Source organism: Trachemys scripta, chromosome 9 (assembly GCF_013100865.1).
Source record: "Trachemys scripta elegans isolate TJP31775 chromosome 9, CAS_Tse_1.0, whole genome shotgun sequence".
Lineage (NCBI taxonomy): Eukaryota > Metazoa > Chordata > Testudines > Emydidae > Trachemys > Trachemys scripta.
The window spans coordinates 3489102-3506246 of record NC_048306.1 but is presented as its reverse complement, the minus strand read 5'-3'; positions in this window follow the sequence as shown (position 1 = coordinate 3506246).

Here is a 17145-nt window from a genome sequence, read left to right as displayed (position 1 = left end):
CTTTGGGGAACGTCCGCTTTCTTCCCAATCCAATGTAAAGGTAAAGAACGGGGTCTTGGGGTCAAGACTAGTGCTAGGGGGAGAAAATCAGGCAGTAGCCCAGGGAGCCGCATCTGACTGCTTCGGCTTTACACAGAGGCCCATTGGTATGGTGAATACCCCCAGTGGACCTGTTAATAGATGCCAGTTGCAAAAAATGCTTCCGTGCCCTACTAAAAAGCAACCCAGCAATGAAGTGTGGCACAAAACTAGGCTTTTATTTATTTATTTATTTATTTGACTGCCAAAGAGAGGTGTTTTGACAGTTGAACAAAACATCTTATAGCTTAGAGGAAGAAGGATGTGGGGTGTGTGAATAGAGGAACTTCAGTCTAGAATCCAGAGTTCGGAAGCACATTGCCCTCAGATCATCGGATGGCTCAAAGAAGAATGGACACGTAAAGATGTAACAGGAGAAATCTTCTGAAATCTGGCCCCAACATTTTGTGTGTGGACTTTCAAAGGTCCAAGTGGAGCAGAACCACTTGACCATGATTGACATGTAAACAGCTAAATTGATAAATATCCGTAGATTAAAAACTGGATGCTCAACAGTACACAACTAGTCAATATCATGGGGCTATATTTTCCCAAAGAAAAGTTCATAGGAAAACTCCCAAATTCCTTTCTTCATAGATCTGGCTTTGAAAGCTTTACTGTGCTTAGGTTACATGGAACCGGCTTCTTATAAAAATGAGGATTTGTTTGCAATCCTGTGAGACTTCGAATTTAACTAAAAATAAAGTTTGAACATTTCAGAACCATAAAATCTGAGCAGCCTTTTACAGGGTGTTGTGTTTTCAGCTAATATTTTATATTGATCAGAGTGTGTATTAAAACTATTAACACATTGATATGTAAGGGATGTTGAAGATTAACTGCTCAATTGATTTCTGTTAATGAGTTTCACAGCCCATTTATTCTGTTGATACTTTTTAAAACAGCATCATACATATTTGATTGCTATGTGCTGTTATTAAATAATAATGAACTAATCCATTTTCTTTACTGTGTAATTACTTCTTAAAAATCCAAACACTATACAAAAATCACTGATCAGAAATGTGCCTAGGAGCTGATAAATGCCAGTGCTATCAGTGCTCCCATTAATCGCATTAGCGAGGGACGGAGCAGGCAAACTGACAAACGCCCTTCTTTTAAATTTTGGTAGAAACATAAAACAATTGAGGAAATCCTTCAAGCTGATGGAAAATTCACCCTAATTTATGCGCCCAGGCCGTTGATTGGCGTTGAGCATTTGCAGCAAAGAGTGATGAAGGGAGGCCAAAAGGAGAGCAGGTCCTTAGGGAACAGTCTTTCTATAGTGAAAATATTTCCCAGGCTGTTTATATATTATTAAATTTTTCAGATTAAAAATACCCCGTCACCAAGGTGATTAAATGGAGCTGGGCATGTCTATAAAAACCCTCAAAAATAGGCTGGTTCCGACTAGCCCCCTGTGGGCTTGATTGTCCTTTCATACCGTTCACATCTTGGTGCAGCTCACCTGGCTTCAACGGAGTCGCTCCTGGTCTAACCCCATGCGGGAGAGGAGGTTCAGGCCCTAAATTGCGAGGGTAGGTTCCATCCACAAGAGCTGCCTTCTGTTTGCTTCTCCTCTCCGTCCTCCAGTCCCAGCATTTAAACTAGCTCTGGTTTCATCTGCATCTGGGGCTGCGTGCGATTGGTCACATCCCCATCTGACTCACGATCAGCAATAACCAAGGCAGCAGAGAAGGCAAACACCAGGGTTGCTTTGGAGGGTCATATTGGCCTTGGTACATGGGCATCCCCTGAGGACCAGACATTCCTTAGACATCTGATTCTTCTCGGCTGAGATGAAAGCAGCCCCTTCCCATCTTTAGGCATGGCCTCTGCATGCTGGTGCTGATGTGGGGGGATGGGGTGAGAACTGGCCTGCAAATACACTTCCTTCTATTAGCTCCTCACACTAAAGGGTAGAGCACTAGACTGGGACTGGAGACCAGACTCCTATTCCCACCTCAGCCACTAGCCTGCTGGGTGACCTTGGGCAAGTCGTTTCATCTCTCTGTGCCTCAATTTCCCTACCTGTACAATGGAGCTAATGATCCTGACCCTCCTTTGTAAAGTTCTTTGAGGGCTATGGAACATACTAGGCATTAGACTCTCACTAGGAGATGGGGCACTGGGGATCCTATACCCACAGGGCAGAATGGTAGTGATGTGAGGAGTGGGTGTCACCTACCACCATCTGTCACATTGCCCACCCACACCCTGTCTCTCCCGCGCCCCAACCATTTCCTACCACACTTGCTTTTAGGTTCTTGGCGACACACCAAAACACGGCTGCCGAAGGCTCAATGGAGAGAGAATGAGTAGGGAGCAAACGAAAGGGAAGCAGAAGGGCAGGGGGAAGAGGACATGTGGAGATGGGAGCGGGAGAGGACGGGATTGTGGGGGTCATCCAGAGTGTTTGGGGGAAGCTGTATCACCCCCAGTTACCAGCACCTGCCATCTCAGCTTCATGATGCCGAACTGCCCTCTAGACCTCAGCTAAGAGGTTTCACCATGTCCACTGTCGGCCTCCTATCTGCCCTGCCCGCTCTTGTGCCCTGACAGGCTGATGTGGTGGCAAGGAAAACATGAAAACCCACGGATAAAAATCATTAAAAACTAGAAGTTGAGCTCCTGAGGCTTTTCCGAATTCCCTTCCTTGCAGACGTGCTGCCATCGCAGTGACTGCGACCCCTCAGGTCAAAGCCCTGAGCCACCGCAGAGAGATCTGCATAGAACGGGAGCTTTTGCTGACTAGGTCTGGGCTGAGTAAATGCCCAAAATCCTGTCCCAGAATGAAAAACCTGGGGTGGGTCCCTAGGGGAATTCTTGTCTTGAGTTGTTCCAAGGCCCTGGTCAGGCAGCTAGTGGGGCCAGACACAGCATTTCTCACCTCCCTTGCTCTGCTATCCTGCCATTGTTCTTGTCTTCTGCCCAAAGCTTATATTTCTGTCTGGGAATCGCTTTACATTGTGTTGCGCTATTGCCCTTAGCAGCACCATTGCATATTTCCCCCAGGGAAATGCAAACGACTTCAGTTTGCTCAAAGCAGGAGCCTTTTTCATTCTGAAGTTGAGTAAATGCCCAATATTACTTAAAATACAATGTTAGCGATGTGGCGGGCACGGCCTCCAAGTTCCAATGTAACACTAAGGGGCAGAGCCCACTCATTGCTTTCTGGGTGGGCTCATGAAGACTTAAATGGAGCTCCCACGTAGGCACAGGGATCTGGCCACGCAGAATAACTATTTGCAGGAGCACGGCCTAGATGTGAGTTTTGCAATTGACAGTGATATCGTCGCCTTTGAGCTGGGCCGAGAGCTAGGGACCGAGTTGTTTTTCTCCGATGGCTAAGGCTATACAACGCAATAGAATTATGTGAGGGGTCAAGTAGCGTGAAAGGCCGGGTTGGCTTTAAGCTGAGCTGCAAAAGAGAAATGGGATTTCAGTTTTTCTTTCGAACAGTTATGGAGCTTATCGGTGCGTTTTCTTTTTTAGCTCTATGTTCCTTTGTCAATAGAGATTTTTATGGCCTGTTTTCCACTTCAGTCTGTTCAGTCGATGCACTGTTGCCCACATCCAAGATGGCTGCCTAGACGTTTCTTGTTTTACTTTTTTTTCTTTTGCCCTGGACAAAGATGGCCATTGCAGTTTCAGGCTCTCAGCATGCAGCTTTACTTTAGCTTGATCAGAGAAAAAGGGGGGTGGGGTGGTCTCCTCACTGTGTCTTTCGCAACCGAGGGAGGTGGCTTGTTCTGTCTGCTGGACTGATGGCAGAGTGCGGCCCAGCTTCCCGGCAGATGTCATCTTGTTTGCTTTGATATTTTACTTTCCTTCTATGTCGTCTTTTTTCTTTTTCTCGGTACAGGTTCAGGATCCTTGCAGCCAGCCGTAGCGTCTCTGGGAAGAACCCCAGTTACACGCACAGGTACAGAAACGATGCTCTTGTATTCGCAGAGCGCCTGCAGAATACGAACAGCCTAGCTCCGAGCAGGGCTGGGAAGCTCAGGTTACAATGCAGGGACACCTTATTCCTGTTGCAAGGCGAGGCTGAGTGTGAAGGATGTCCTGCCACTAATCCCCAGCTAGGGAGGGGGTAATATTTGCCAGGTAAGCGCTGGCCTCCTAGAGTAAATCTCTACTGCTACTCGACTACTTTCGTGTGAAACACAGTTTTAGTACCCTCAAAGTGGAGTTTATACTGGTAACTTACACCAGGGGTCAGTTTAGCCCATCAGTTTAAACCAATACATGGTAGATAAGTAATAATAATAATAATAAACCCTAATTACTGAGAAGCAAAACATCTGAATTAGTAAGTATGAAATTCAATCAGGATTTCCTAAGGCAATCTTCCTGTTCCTGCAGCCTCATCATGGAAGTGGCTAATTTCATTAATTTCATTTAGTCTGTTTCTTGATGGTCTTCAGCCGTACTACTGTGATGTTAATATTGTCCTGCTTTATTATCTCTACAGAATGAGTGGCCAATTTGAGCCCCTTAATATAATTTGGCTTCTAAATTTCAAGGGGATCTATTCACCAGATTACTCCATCTCTACTCGGAAGTTGGGTGGTGAAGTCTGGAAAGCCATGAACACGTTATGTCGGACAGGTAAGGCATTAATGATATAGCTCTTTGTGTTTGAAAACAAAAACCAAAATGCTGACACAAACTATGCAAAGCAAGGGTTCCTAACGAGAGCTGAATATTCAATCACATAAAAAATGTGAGTTCAGTTGGTGATAGATACTGCAATCACACGCAATATCTTTGGGGACCATACTGTATTAACTCTATCAATGGTTTATGTATGATTTTGTACCACTCTATGGTTTGGGGTGGAGGGGGGAGGGAAGGGGACCACAGCTCATCCTCGCTCTGTGTATAAAAGTTTCGGTCATCCAATCCGGGAGCAGAACTACCACCCGTTGATTATTCTGAGTGTCACTTTCTCTTACTTAACCTCACCAGTCAGAGCAGAGCGGACTTCACCAGAGAGCGTAGCGGGACTGTGCAGACAGAAAGGGGTGATGGCTCCTGCTTGGGATGTGATCTGGACACACTTGAGTCAAAAGCAGCCTTCGAATGGCCACTGGAGGGCGCAGACGCCTTGGAAATAGCTCTGGCCTGGGAGAGCTTGCGAACTTGAAAGCCTGGCTCCTTTACAGCTGAGTTCTGTTAGTGAATGCTGTGTTTAAAAGCCGCCCATCCCGTCAAGGGGAAGGGGGAATCATGGCTGGTTTTGGTGGCTGTACTGAAAGGATTGTCTCACAGCAAGATGTGGATTTTTTTCTTGTACGCACGGTAACATTCATTTCTGGGCCTCTGCGCTAGCTAGAGTTTGACATTTGCCTAGAGCTCGTCTCCTTACCCTTTTACCCATTATTTGCTTGCTATATGTGGATTTCAATACGTGTCTTTGCATCATTTTAAAAATAAAGTTTGCCACATGTACAACTCTCTGTTCCCATCGTCCAGGCACTGGGTAGTCCTGGGGGATGAAATGAACGAAGCACTGATCAGACCCCCAACCGAATGACACGGGCAGCACCAGCCATAGAGATTCAAAGTGCTGGTTCACAAGTTTTTAAAACTTTTGTTATTGTTGCTGAGCAAGTTGCATTATAGCTGTTAGTTGTTTTCTTTGCTTCCCTGAGAAGATGTGGCGGCCTGATTCGTTAGGACAGACGGCATAGACTGCACAAGCACAACCACTGCATTTCCAGGCCCCCGCAGCCCACGCGTACCGTAGCGAGAGACAGTTAGGAGAGTGCTCATGTAACTGCTTCTACTGCACGGCTGAGAAATGTTTGTTAGTGGGAGCGCTGTCCTCCAATGCAGCTCCCTCTGCACTGCCTGCTAGCTGTCTCTACTCAGCTCGAGCTCAGAAGCAAACTGGCCCTCCACGGTGTCTGCATGAGGAGGACTAGGGATTTCTATTGTATTTATCTCCTTTCCGATCATTTCTATTAGCATTTTGTGCAACTAGAGGTGACTTGCTTGGGGGCGGGGAGGGGTCTGTGCCCATCGCTGGGGAAATTTTAAAACTGTGAAAAAGGGGAGGAAAGAGGTGATAATGTTGCCGGGATCCAATGTTGCCCAGGATATCTGCAAGTGAAATGTCTCTGGACTTCCGGGGAAAGCTGCTGAACCGGTGTTAACAGACAGGTAATAGGATTCCTCCAGAGCTGTGAGAATCATGCAAGCGTTAATAACAGCATCGTGAAACGCCGGGGGCCATTTCTCTCTCTACAATCGATCGGACTGGTGTGGTCCCCATTGCCGGAGCATTTGTGCACCTCACTGAGTTGAATGGGTTACCCTCACGACCCCCCCGTGATTCTCCCCCCGGTACAGGCGGGGAACTGAGCCACAATCAGACTAAGAAGCAGGTTTTAAAGGGATTTAGGCACCTGACTCCCGTACCGTTAAACATCTGGCCCGAAGTGACTTGCCCAAGGTCACGCACATCTGTACAATGGGTTTAACTTACTCTGGCCTTCCTTTGCCATCTGGGGACGGAAGCTGTTTCTGTAAGAGCGACATAGTACGAGTAATGTTATGTATAATAAATGGCAGACTTTTTTTATACAATACAATGCCTTTGGGAAGGGTTCTCACATTGCGGGAGAGGATAGATTGCATTGGTGCCACGTGCTCAATGGGAGAAAGCTAGGAATTTCCTCTCTGGGCTGGGAGAGTGGGGAAGCGTATTAACAGACATCACATTAGAATAATTGCCGTGACATCAGCAAGCCACGTACATAATGTTTAATGCTGGGGAAATCACGCGTAGTTTCAAAATAATTAAAAACGCGATTAACCTGGATGCCAGCCATGGCCTGCCTAATTACTGATGAATAAAGCTAGCCAAAAAGGCTAAGGCACCCTACACAGCATCAACTGCGTTAACACTTCCTAATGATCAGTTATGAACCATCTGGTAATGTTAGCCCTGGGTATAATCTGAGAGTTTATCGTAGAACCAATTTAACTAGACTTCAAAGGGGAGAAGGGGGCAAAGAAGCGTTGTGTCTGCAACAGACAGGGCTGGTGCACGAAAGTTTCGCACCCTAGGCGAAACTTCCACCTTGCGCGCGCCCCCCACAGCCCTGCAGCAGCTCCCCGCCCCTCTCCCGCCCTGAGGCGCCCCTACCTTGGCAGCTCCCCCCGGGGGAGCCATGCAGCAGCTCCCCACCCCAGCTCACCTCTGCTCCGCCTCCTCCCCGAGCACGCTGCCCCCGCTCTAATTCTCCTCCCAGGCTTGCGGCGCCAAACAGCTGATTGGCGCTACAAGCCTGGGAGGCGGGAGAAGTGGAGAGGTGACCACACGCTTGGGGAGGAACGCTGTAAAAAAAAAAATTGGGGGCACTGCTTTTTGGCGCCCCCAAATCTTGGTGCCCTAGGCAACCGCCTAGTTCGCCTTAATGGTAGCACCGGCCCTGGCAACAGAGCATGCAAAGGAAGCACAACTTTTGCAGGACATCCGATCAATGGAAAGGACCAGTTTCTATCCCAGGACTCAAGATGCAGCGGGCATTAGCCATTGTCTCGCCATCTTCCTGAGTGACTATAACTAGTGGCTGTGCGTAGGCTCAGCGGTGGTAAAATGAGACCAAAGAATGGAGTTATTTTACTGCCGGAGCCTACGGAGGGAGGGGCAATTGCCACTCCCTGGCATGGAAAACATATTTGCTAACCTCATGCAAGCATCTTTATAGCCCTGCTACTGTTTACTCCTCTTCTGCTACCGTTGTTATTGCTTTGATGTCTTCCTCCTCCACTGTCTCCGCCTCTCCCACACCGGCACCACAGGGGGTTTTTGAGGCTCACGCAGCACGGATAATGCTGCACCTGGAATGGTCATTTTGAAGCCCTCCTGGAAACGAACCCATGCATGGAAACCCAATGCCAATCCTGTTTGCTATAGAAGTGTAAGCAGCGGGTTCTTTCTTTGCAGGGAACAACATGTCAGCCAGTGTTTCTGAGAGCAGCAGAGTTGGTGGCGGGGATGGTGCAGTGGGGGTGAGGCAGAAAAGGGGCTGGTTCCTGCTCCCTGAGTCTGGGGTCTGGGTTTTTTTTTGGTTTTTGGCAGCCCCAACTATTTTAGAGCAGGCTGGCCTGTCTCATAGCGCCCCCTAGAGGCCGCCCACCAGCCCGAGTAGCCATCCCTCTCCACCAGGCGTTTCATGGGGTCAGTGGTACAGTAGCGGGCAATGCCACTGACCGGGAAATCCTCGTCTGGGATGCGTGTCCTGCTTCCAGCTGGAGTGGGGCAAGTAGTTCATTTTGGGGAAGAAAATCCATCCCTATATTCTCAGCAGGTGGGCGCGAGCGAGGGACATCTCTGGGTGAAATATTTTGAAGACATGACTGCCAAGAACGCTGGTCACATTTTGATTCTGTTTCAAAATTAGCAGCAGTAGTAAACTTTTCTATTGCAGCAGAGCTCAACGGCCTGAAGGAGGCATGGGTGCCTCCTTGTGCTGGGTGCGGTACAAACATAGATAACGTCGCTCTGTTTGTGACGATTCACCTTGGCAGGAGGAATGGTCACACTTTTGCCTGCTCCTGGCAGCAGAGTGATGAACCGTACGACTGCTTCAATGCATAGTCATGCGAGTTTTTAAGGTGAGGCTTGACAAAGCCCTGGCTGGGATGATTTAGTTGGGAATTGGCCCTGCTTTGAGCAGGGGGTTGGACTAGATGACCTCCTGAGGTCCCTTCCAACCTGGATATTCTATGATTCTATGAGTTCCGAGGGCGACTCCACCCCTCCAGAGCGGAGCCCTCTCCATCACCTGTCAGTCACACTGACGGCCTGAGCTGGGAACCTCGCCAGGACTGGGGCAGGCAGAGATGAAGTATTGCTGCTGCCCTGGGCTAACCCACAGAGCATTTCTGGCTCCGGCACTGCGGAGGGCGGGGCAGAGTCCTGGTAGTGGCGCTCTGTGAAAGCGATGGCTGGTATTTTTTTCAGGAGACCTACTGCAAAAAATACCAAACCTTCCAGTCTGATTTAAATTGCCCCCCCTTCTTCCCCCTCCCCCCAAATTTGCTTTTCTGCAAGGTATGCTGTAAGGGCCTGGAAAACAGCAATGTGGGCTGGAGTGGCAGCCCGGCTTCAGCGCTCTCCCATAAAGGTGTGTTCAGCCCAGTGTGACATTGTCATTTTTGCCGACACTGGGACCTCCGGGAGGCAATCTGTTGATTTACAGTTCTGCAGCACAGCTATAAAGGGGCCCTGACCCAAAAGGCAGAGGAGAGGCCTCGGGGGAGTGTGATAATGGAAGATTTATGTTTCCTCCATATATTTTTGATACGTGTTATTAATGTCCAGACGGTTGGAATCCTGACCGCACCCCCATGTCAGCAAGGTCTGCCGCCAGGTGAACTGTGTATCGGTGTCTCCTTGTGTATACTGCAATAACCTACGGAGCTAATAGTATCTCCTTAGCGTTTATAGCTCTCACGAGGTCAGGAGAAGAAAATGGTCAGCTCCTAGGAGAGCCACATTTTACCAAATATCATAGAATCCCATAGAAATGTTGGCCTTGAAGGGACCTCGATAGGTCATCTAGTCCAGTCCCCTGCACTGAGGCAGGACTAAGTAGTATCTAGACCATCCCTGACAGGTGTTTGTCCAACCTGTTCATAAAAACCTCCAAAGACGGAGATTCCACAATTTTACAAGGTAATTTGTTCCAGTGCTTAACTACCCTGACAGGAAGTTTTTCCTAATGTCCAACTTAAATCTCCCTTGCTGCAACTTAAGCCCATTGCTTCTTGTCCCACTTTATCGCCCTCCTCTTTTTAACAACCTTTTATGTACTTGAAGACTGTTATCATGTCCCCCCTCAGTCAGCTCTTCTCCAAACTAAACAAATCCAATTTTTTTTCAATCATTCCTTACCAGTTGTTTTCTAGACCTTTGATCATTTTTGTTGCTCTCCTTTGGACTTTCTCCAATTTGTCCACATCTTTCCCCAAGTCTGGTGTCCAGAACCAAACACAGTACTTCAGGTGAGGACCTATCAGTGTGGAGTAGAGTGGAACAATTAATTCTTGTGTCTTGCTTACAACCTTCCTGCTAATACAGCCCAGAATGATAGTCACTTTTTTTGCAACAGTATTACATTGTTGAGCCATATTTATCTTGCTCTCCGCTCTAACCTCCAAAGCCTTTTCTGCAGTACTCCTTCCTAGGCAGTCATTTCCCATGTTGCATTTGTGCAATTGATTATTCCTTCCGAAGTGGAGTACTTTGCATTTGTCCTTATTGAATTTCATCCTATTTAATTCAGACCGTTTCTCCAGTTTGTCCAGATCATTTTGAATTCTAATCCTGTCTTCCAGAGCACTTGCAACCCCTCCCGGCTCGGTATCGTCCACAAACTTTAAAAGAGTACACTCACACTCTCTCTCTCTCTCTCTCTCTGCTGTTATCTAAATCATTTATGAAGATACTGAACAGAACCGGGCCCAGGACAGATCTTTGCGTGACCTCACCCAAGGTGCCCTCCCAGCTTGACTGTGAACCACTGATAACTACTCTGAGTACAATTTTCCAGCCAGTTGTGCACCCACCTTACAATAGGACCATCTAGGCTATATTTCCCTATATATCCTCAGAGACAATCGTTTTTATTACAAAGTTTTTAATTAGGGATGGAGAGAGCCCTAGGAATGTGGTGTATGTGTGTTTTTTTTTTTAAAGCAACAATAAACCAATTGTTCTGAAATCAGGACCATTCCCTGCGTTATTCCACTGCAGGGGTGAGAGCAAGCATTGCTCTGCCTGTTATTAAAACTCCTTGTTTTCTAATTTCACAGTTATTCATGGGAAGTGCCATGTACTGTGTTACCTCCCTGGGGATGACCTTCTATTACAGTTCTCTTCCCTAGTCAGCTTCCATCCAGGCTCCTTAACCGACTACGTTTCCTTTTACTTCTCATGGGGATGTAAACAGGATCAGAACCAGGGATTTGCAGAGCTGAAAACATGAGTCTCTACAGCTTGAACTATAGGACCAAGCTCTCCAGCAGAGCTGGGACAGACCCGTATCCTCTGTAGACCACAAACACACAGGGGAATGTGGCCACTTGCCCGGGACCCAGCCCTAGTCTCCACCTCCCTGCCACCAGCGCTGTGCTCCACTCCACCACAGCCGACGCCTGCGCCGCATGTGACACGAGGGCAGAGATGGAGTCGGTGGGAGCCAGCCTGCACCGTCTAGTCCCTAACCAGGATCGTTCCCCTCCACTGCATTTAACCTTCCTGCCATCCCCTTAACGACTCTGGATAATCTAGCCTCCGGCACACGATTCCCTTCAATCCATCAAGCCTTTACGCTTGGCACCAGGGGCGGCAGGTGAAGCTTCCCCTGAGAGAGGCTAGCTCCTTGTCCCACCTCTGCCACCCTTGCTCCTCCCCTGATCCCCCTCCCTGCCCTGCTCCCCTGCAGGGACGGGGGGTGTGTGTGTGGAGGAGAGGTGGGACGCGGCAGGTAGGGGTGGCCTCGTGGTGGGGGGGGGAAGGGGCAGAGGGGCTCGGGATGTGGTGAGAGGCAAGGACTCACCAGGCAGCAGCTGTGGCGGCCTCGGGGAAGGGATGAAGCAGGGATGGGAAGAGGTGGGGCCACCACGGCCCAGGTATCTGGCGGTGGGTCACCCTCCTCTCGCTCATCTCCAGGAAAACCCCCACAGCGAAATGTCTGCTCCTGCCCCACTGTGGGTCCAACTCTCTCTGCCTTCAAACCCCACCCCTATACACACAACACTTCCAGGGTACTGGGAAAGCAAAGGCTCATCCATCACCAGAAACCCATTGGGTTGCTACGGCAGCTAGCAGGCCTGCTGACTGTTCTGGCATCCTGTGGAACATCTGCCACCCTCCATTCCAAACAGGACAGCGAGAACTCAAAATGGCAGCCGCTGACCCCCGTGAGCGTAATGGGGGCACTTCAGTCAATACGCTGTGACAAAACCCCGGGATTCCAGGATTAAGAGCTAGACTTGGGAGCTGTTCTCAGTGCAGAATAACAGCTTTACTGACCCTACTAATTTCTCAGTGAGGCTACTTATTCCCAATGCCAATAGGTGGCTCTCTTTATATTAGCTATCTATGTATACCCACACACACATATACCGGTATATCTCTTTTATATATCATTCCCCTATAGCATTGCCAATTTTGGTTGGATGTATTCCTGGAGGTTTCATCACATGACAATCTTTAATTAAAGACTAATCTTTAATTCCTGGAAACTCCAAGATAATCCTGGAGGGGAGGAGTGGCAACCCTGCTCCTGTAACATCTGGCGCAAAACTCAGAATGCACCAGGAAAAAACGACACTGAAAAGTTCAGTGATTTCTCAATCCTGAAAAAAATGAGCCCGTCCTCATAATTTTGTCTGCCAAGAAAAAATTAGCAGGAAGGAGGTCTGGGAATGCAGTAGAGAGCTCTCTCCAGTTCTTGCAGCCCCTCTACTTAATGTGCGGGGTTTGACATAGAAATGACACCAACTTTTTGTAATAAACCTAATTTTAGTTAGCAGTGGACCTGGCTTTGCAATTTGTTGTTCCTTTGCCTGAAATATTTTGTACGCTCTGGCCCAAGCATGCGTCAGTGAGGATATTTAAAAGGTATTATTCGTGGAATTGGAGAGTTTTTACCTGATTAAATACAGCCTGTCTACACCACTTACAGGCCGGGGCTTCCCCAAGGGGTCTGTACAAAGTAGGCACCCAGTCCTTGACCAACAGGTTAGTTTGATTAGCATGCAACATGTGTCAATATGCCTTAACAATATGTAAATTTCTTAAACTGGACAGGTTTTTTTTTTTTACTGGAGTTCGCTGTTAACCTAGGAGCCAAGTGAAATTAATTTGATTAAACAGCCTCTTATTGCAAACCCCTGCAGCAAATGAAAAGCCGTTTATCCCAGATTACAGTGTTCAAGCGCTCACATACGGTACAGCTTTGATCACCTTGCTTTCTGAAAGTGTGGTGATCCTCCCGGCTTAGCCTGGGGTATGTACTGTACTCACTCGCCAGTTGCCTGGAGAACAGCTTGCAGAGATTTGCATTTTCTTTGTAGATGCTTGGTGGTTTGGATCCTGTGCGTTTAATCCTGCCTACGCCATGGGATCGGCATGGTGGTTTTCCTCTAAACGAGTATGTAATTTCGGGCATGTCTACACTGGCCATTTAAGCGGAAAAAGTCCCTTTTTTGCGCAAAAACCGTGGGAGCGTCTACGCTTGCCAATGACTTTTTGCTGTGAAACTCAGAAGTTTCACCGCAAAAAGAAAACCACCTCCATGAGAGGTGTACAGCTCTTACCGCTGATGCTTTTGCGGTGATGTGCAAGTGAAGACAGATTCTTCCTGTTTACCCAGTTTTTAGCCTCTGCAGGATATCCCACAGGGCCTGGGTGACCACTCTGGGCAGCAGCTCTGCTGCCAGGTAAACAGACGCCCACCCATCCCCCCTGTAAAGCCCGGGGAACTTTCAAACTCCACTTCCTGTTTTCTTGGCAAGTGCTCACTTATCATCTGGCCAGGTGACAATGGCTGCTCCGCAGAGCAAAGGATCCCCTGCTTGGAGCAATGCTGAGCTATGGAGCAGATCAGTGTTGGGGAGAGGAGGCTGTGCAGGGACCCAGGATGCTCCGTGATCACCTCCCTTTGCTCCCGCCCCCCTTTCCCGCAAGACCTATCGTCACAATGGAGAGAGCTGCACTGCAGGACAGCTGACCTTGGTGCGCCGCTCTAATGGTGATGGAAGTGCTTCAAAGGTGAACACTCTCTGACGCCTGTGGAAGTGAGTGAGAACACAATCAGCGCTTTACTTTCACCAGTTCACTATCACCAGTGAAACTGACAGCGCAGAAACTCTGCAAGTGTAGCCAGAGCCTTCTGTTTCAGTGTGGCAACTGGTTGTAGTTGGAGAGTTCAGTGCTCTCGTGGCGTTAGTCGTGTGTTATGTGGAGACTAGGTTTAGGCCTTGATCCTGTATCTCACGTCCGCAGATTAGTCTCAGCATATAGTTCCTCTCACACATCTTTGCAAGATGGAGTCTCTCAAGACAAGCCTACATCGAATCTGCCTTTCACAGAATAACAGCACCAGAGCAACTGGGGATATGGGGGAGACAGGTGATATAACCCACTCCCAGGGGGGAGGGATAGCTCAGTGGTTTGAGCATTGGCTTGCTAAACCCAGGGTTGTGAGCCCTAATCCTTGAGGGGGCCACTTAGGGATCTGGGACAAAAATCAGTACTTGGTCCTGCTAGTAAAGGCCGGGGGCTGGACTTAATGACCTTTCACAGTCCCTTCCAGTTCTAGGAGATAGGTATATCTCCATATATATATATCAGATGCATGGAGTGAAAAATACAGTAAGCAGGTATTTCATGTGTTGTATATTTATACCTGCTTACTGTATTTTCCACTCCATGCGTCTGATGAAGTGGGTTATATCCCACGAAAGCTTATGCCCAAATAAATGTTAGTCTCTAAGGTGCCACAAGGACGCCTCGTTGTTTTCACACATACAATGAAATCTGCTAGTTTGATTTTCAATCACAGTAGGAATAAGTTTCCGTAGATACTGTAATTGCACGTTACACCCACTAGATGCCAGTCATGCCAAGTGTAATAAGTGAAAGCGTCACTCCAGCACATGCCCGGCATACTTAGCACTGGGCGTCCCAGTGGGGTGGTATATCAATATATGACACATGGATATAGGTTTGATGAAATGCCAAAAACTCTGTTTCCATGTTTTGATATTCCCGTATCCAATAGGCCGTGTCCCAGGCATTCTCTGCAGCTCTCTTGGAAAGGTTCCCGTGACTCTCAGCTACGTGTCTGACCCGGGAGAAGCGGACGCAACATCTGGCTATTGTTCCTATCTAGCCCGTGTGACGGTAAAGCCTCACCCCCCTCCCTCCACGCTCGGGGGCTGATTGACGTCCATAGAAAGACTCTCTCGGTGATGTCAGTGGGCTCTGGAGCAGGCCTCACGTCAGGTAGAAGAGGTGATGAACGCCATCTTCGACTGAGCTGGTCTATCATACGTTGGGAAGTGGCGGGAGGGGATGGGGCCTTTTATCACGGCAGAAGTTCCCAAACCGTGGCAGTGTGACCGAGCCATAGCTTGGTGACTTTGACCAGTGACTCCCCAAACTTCCGAAGGGGCATGGCAGCCTTGAGGCCCTTCAGGAAATTTACTGCACCCGGGTGTGCTGGTTTGTTACTGAATATTAAGTATCCAATATGTATTCATTCCATTTCCTTTGCAGTCCCTCTGATTTTCCCCTGCTCCTGGCCCAGGTCTTTCCAGCAAAGGTCACATGACATCTTTCAGACCAGCTGGTTTGTACCGATGAAGCATGAGAATAAATAAATAAACGTTATTTATGATCATGAAAATTCTTCCCCCCTTCCCTAGATTGTAAGATTCCTTCCCCAAATGACCTCATGTTTTACTGCAGCGTTTGCTGCTGGCCGCACCCGACTTGTACCAAATTTGAAGCTGAGAAGACGTTTGTTTGACCTTGTAAGGGAAAGCCAGTCTCAGGGTTACCTGTCTATGGCTCTTATGCCCCCATCCCTTAGAGCAGTGGTTCTCAAACTAGGGCCACTCCTGGCCAATGGGGGCTGCAGGAAGCAGTGCAGGATGTGCTAGCCGCCCTTCCCGCAGCCCCCATTGGCCTGGAGCAGCAGCGAAGCACAGCCAGTGGGAGCCATGATCGGCCGAACCTGCGGCTGGTAAACAAGCCAAGCTGACCCAGCCCGCCAGGGGGCTTACCCTGCACAAGTGGCAGCCCTAGTTTGAGAACCACTGCTTTAGAGCCAGCACACCTCACATCCTTCATGCATTTATCCTCGCGACACCCCTGGGACGCAGGACAGGGCTCAGAGGGGTAGCCGTGTTAGTCTGATTCTGTAAAAAGCAACAGAGGGTCCTGTGGCATCTTTAAGACTAATATCTAACTCTTGCATCTGAAGAAGTGAGGTTCTTACCCATGAAAGCTTATGCTCCCAATACTTCTGTTAGTCTTAAAGGTGCCACAGGACCCTCTGTTGCTTAGGACAGGGCTGTTAACTGCATTGTATAGGTGGGAAACTGAGCCACAGAGAGGCTACCTGACATAGAATCATAGAATATCAGAGTTGGAAGGGACCTCAGGAGGTCATCTAGTCCAACCCCCTGCTCAAAGCAGGACCAATCCCCAGACAAATTTTTACCCCAGTTCCCTTAGTGGCCCCCTCAAGGATTGAACTCACAACCCTGGGTTTAGCAGGCCAATGCTCAAACCACTGAGCTATCCTTCCCCCCCAGGTCACACAAGGAATCCATAGCAAAGCAGGGAATTGACCCCAGGTCTGCTAAGTCCCGGGCTGGACGGCCCTTCCTACCCACTGAGCAGCAGCCACGGCTCCATTTTTTCCCTCGAGGGCCCATTTGGATCCTAATATTTGAAGCCTGATAAATGATCCCAGTCGCACAGGAAAGTAAACCAGAGCAGTAACTAGCCCCGTGGTTTCGTCTCTACTCTCACGCCAAGTCTCTACGTACAGCGCTGCCGCAGCGCAGCTAGACCAGTACAGCTGCAGCCCGTGCGGGGAAGACGCTCTATGCCAACGGGAGCGAGATCTCTCCTGTCGCTATCAAAAAATCCCCTCCACGAGTGGCAGAAGCTACGTCAGCGGGAGAAACGCTGTGCACACGTGCTTACGGGGGGTGGAATAGTCACACCACTGAGCGACATACGTTTTGCAGGCATAGGTTACAGTGTAGCTATCGCCTAAGTGCATCACTGTGGAAGTTAGAGGAGGTGGATGAAAGCAATCAACTAATAGGAACAGCTTGTCCCTCTGGTGTGCTGATAATAGTGCTTCTGAGCACAGAGCCGCTTCTCATATGCTGGCCTCTCTTCAGCTGGGCTGAGATAAGGGGCTTTCAACTCCCATATTAGAAGTTAAAGCATCTGCTATTGCAAACATGAGGCACTTTAATAGCAGTTAAAAGCTCTTCTCCCTGGTAGGTAAAGGTTTC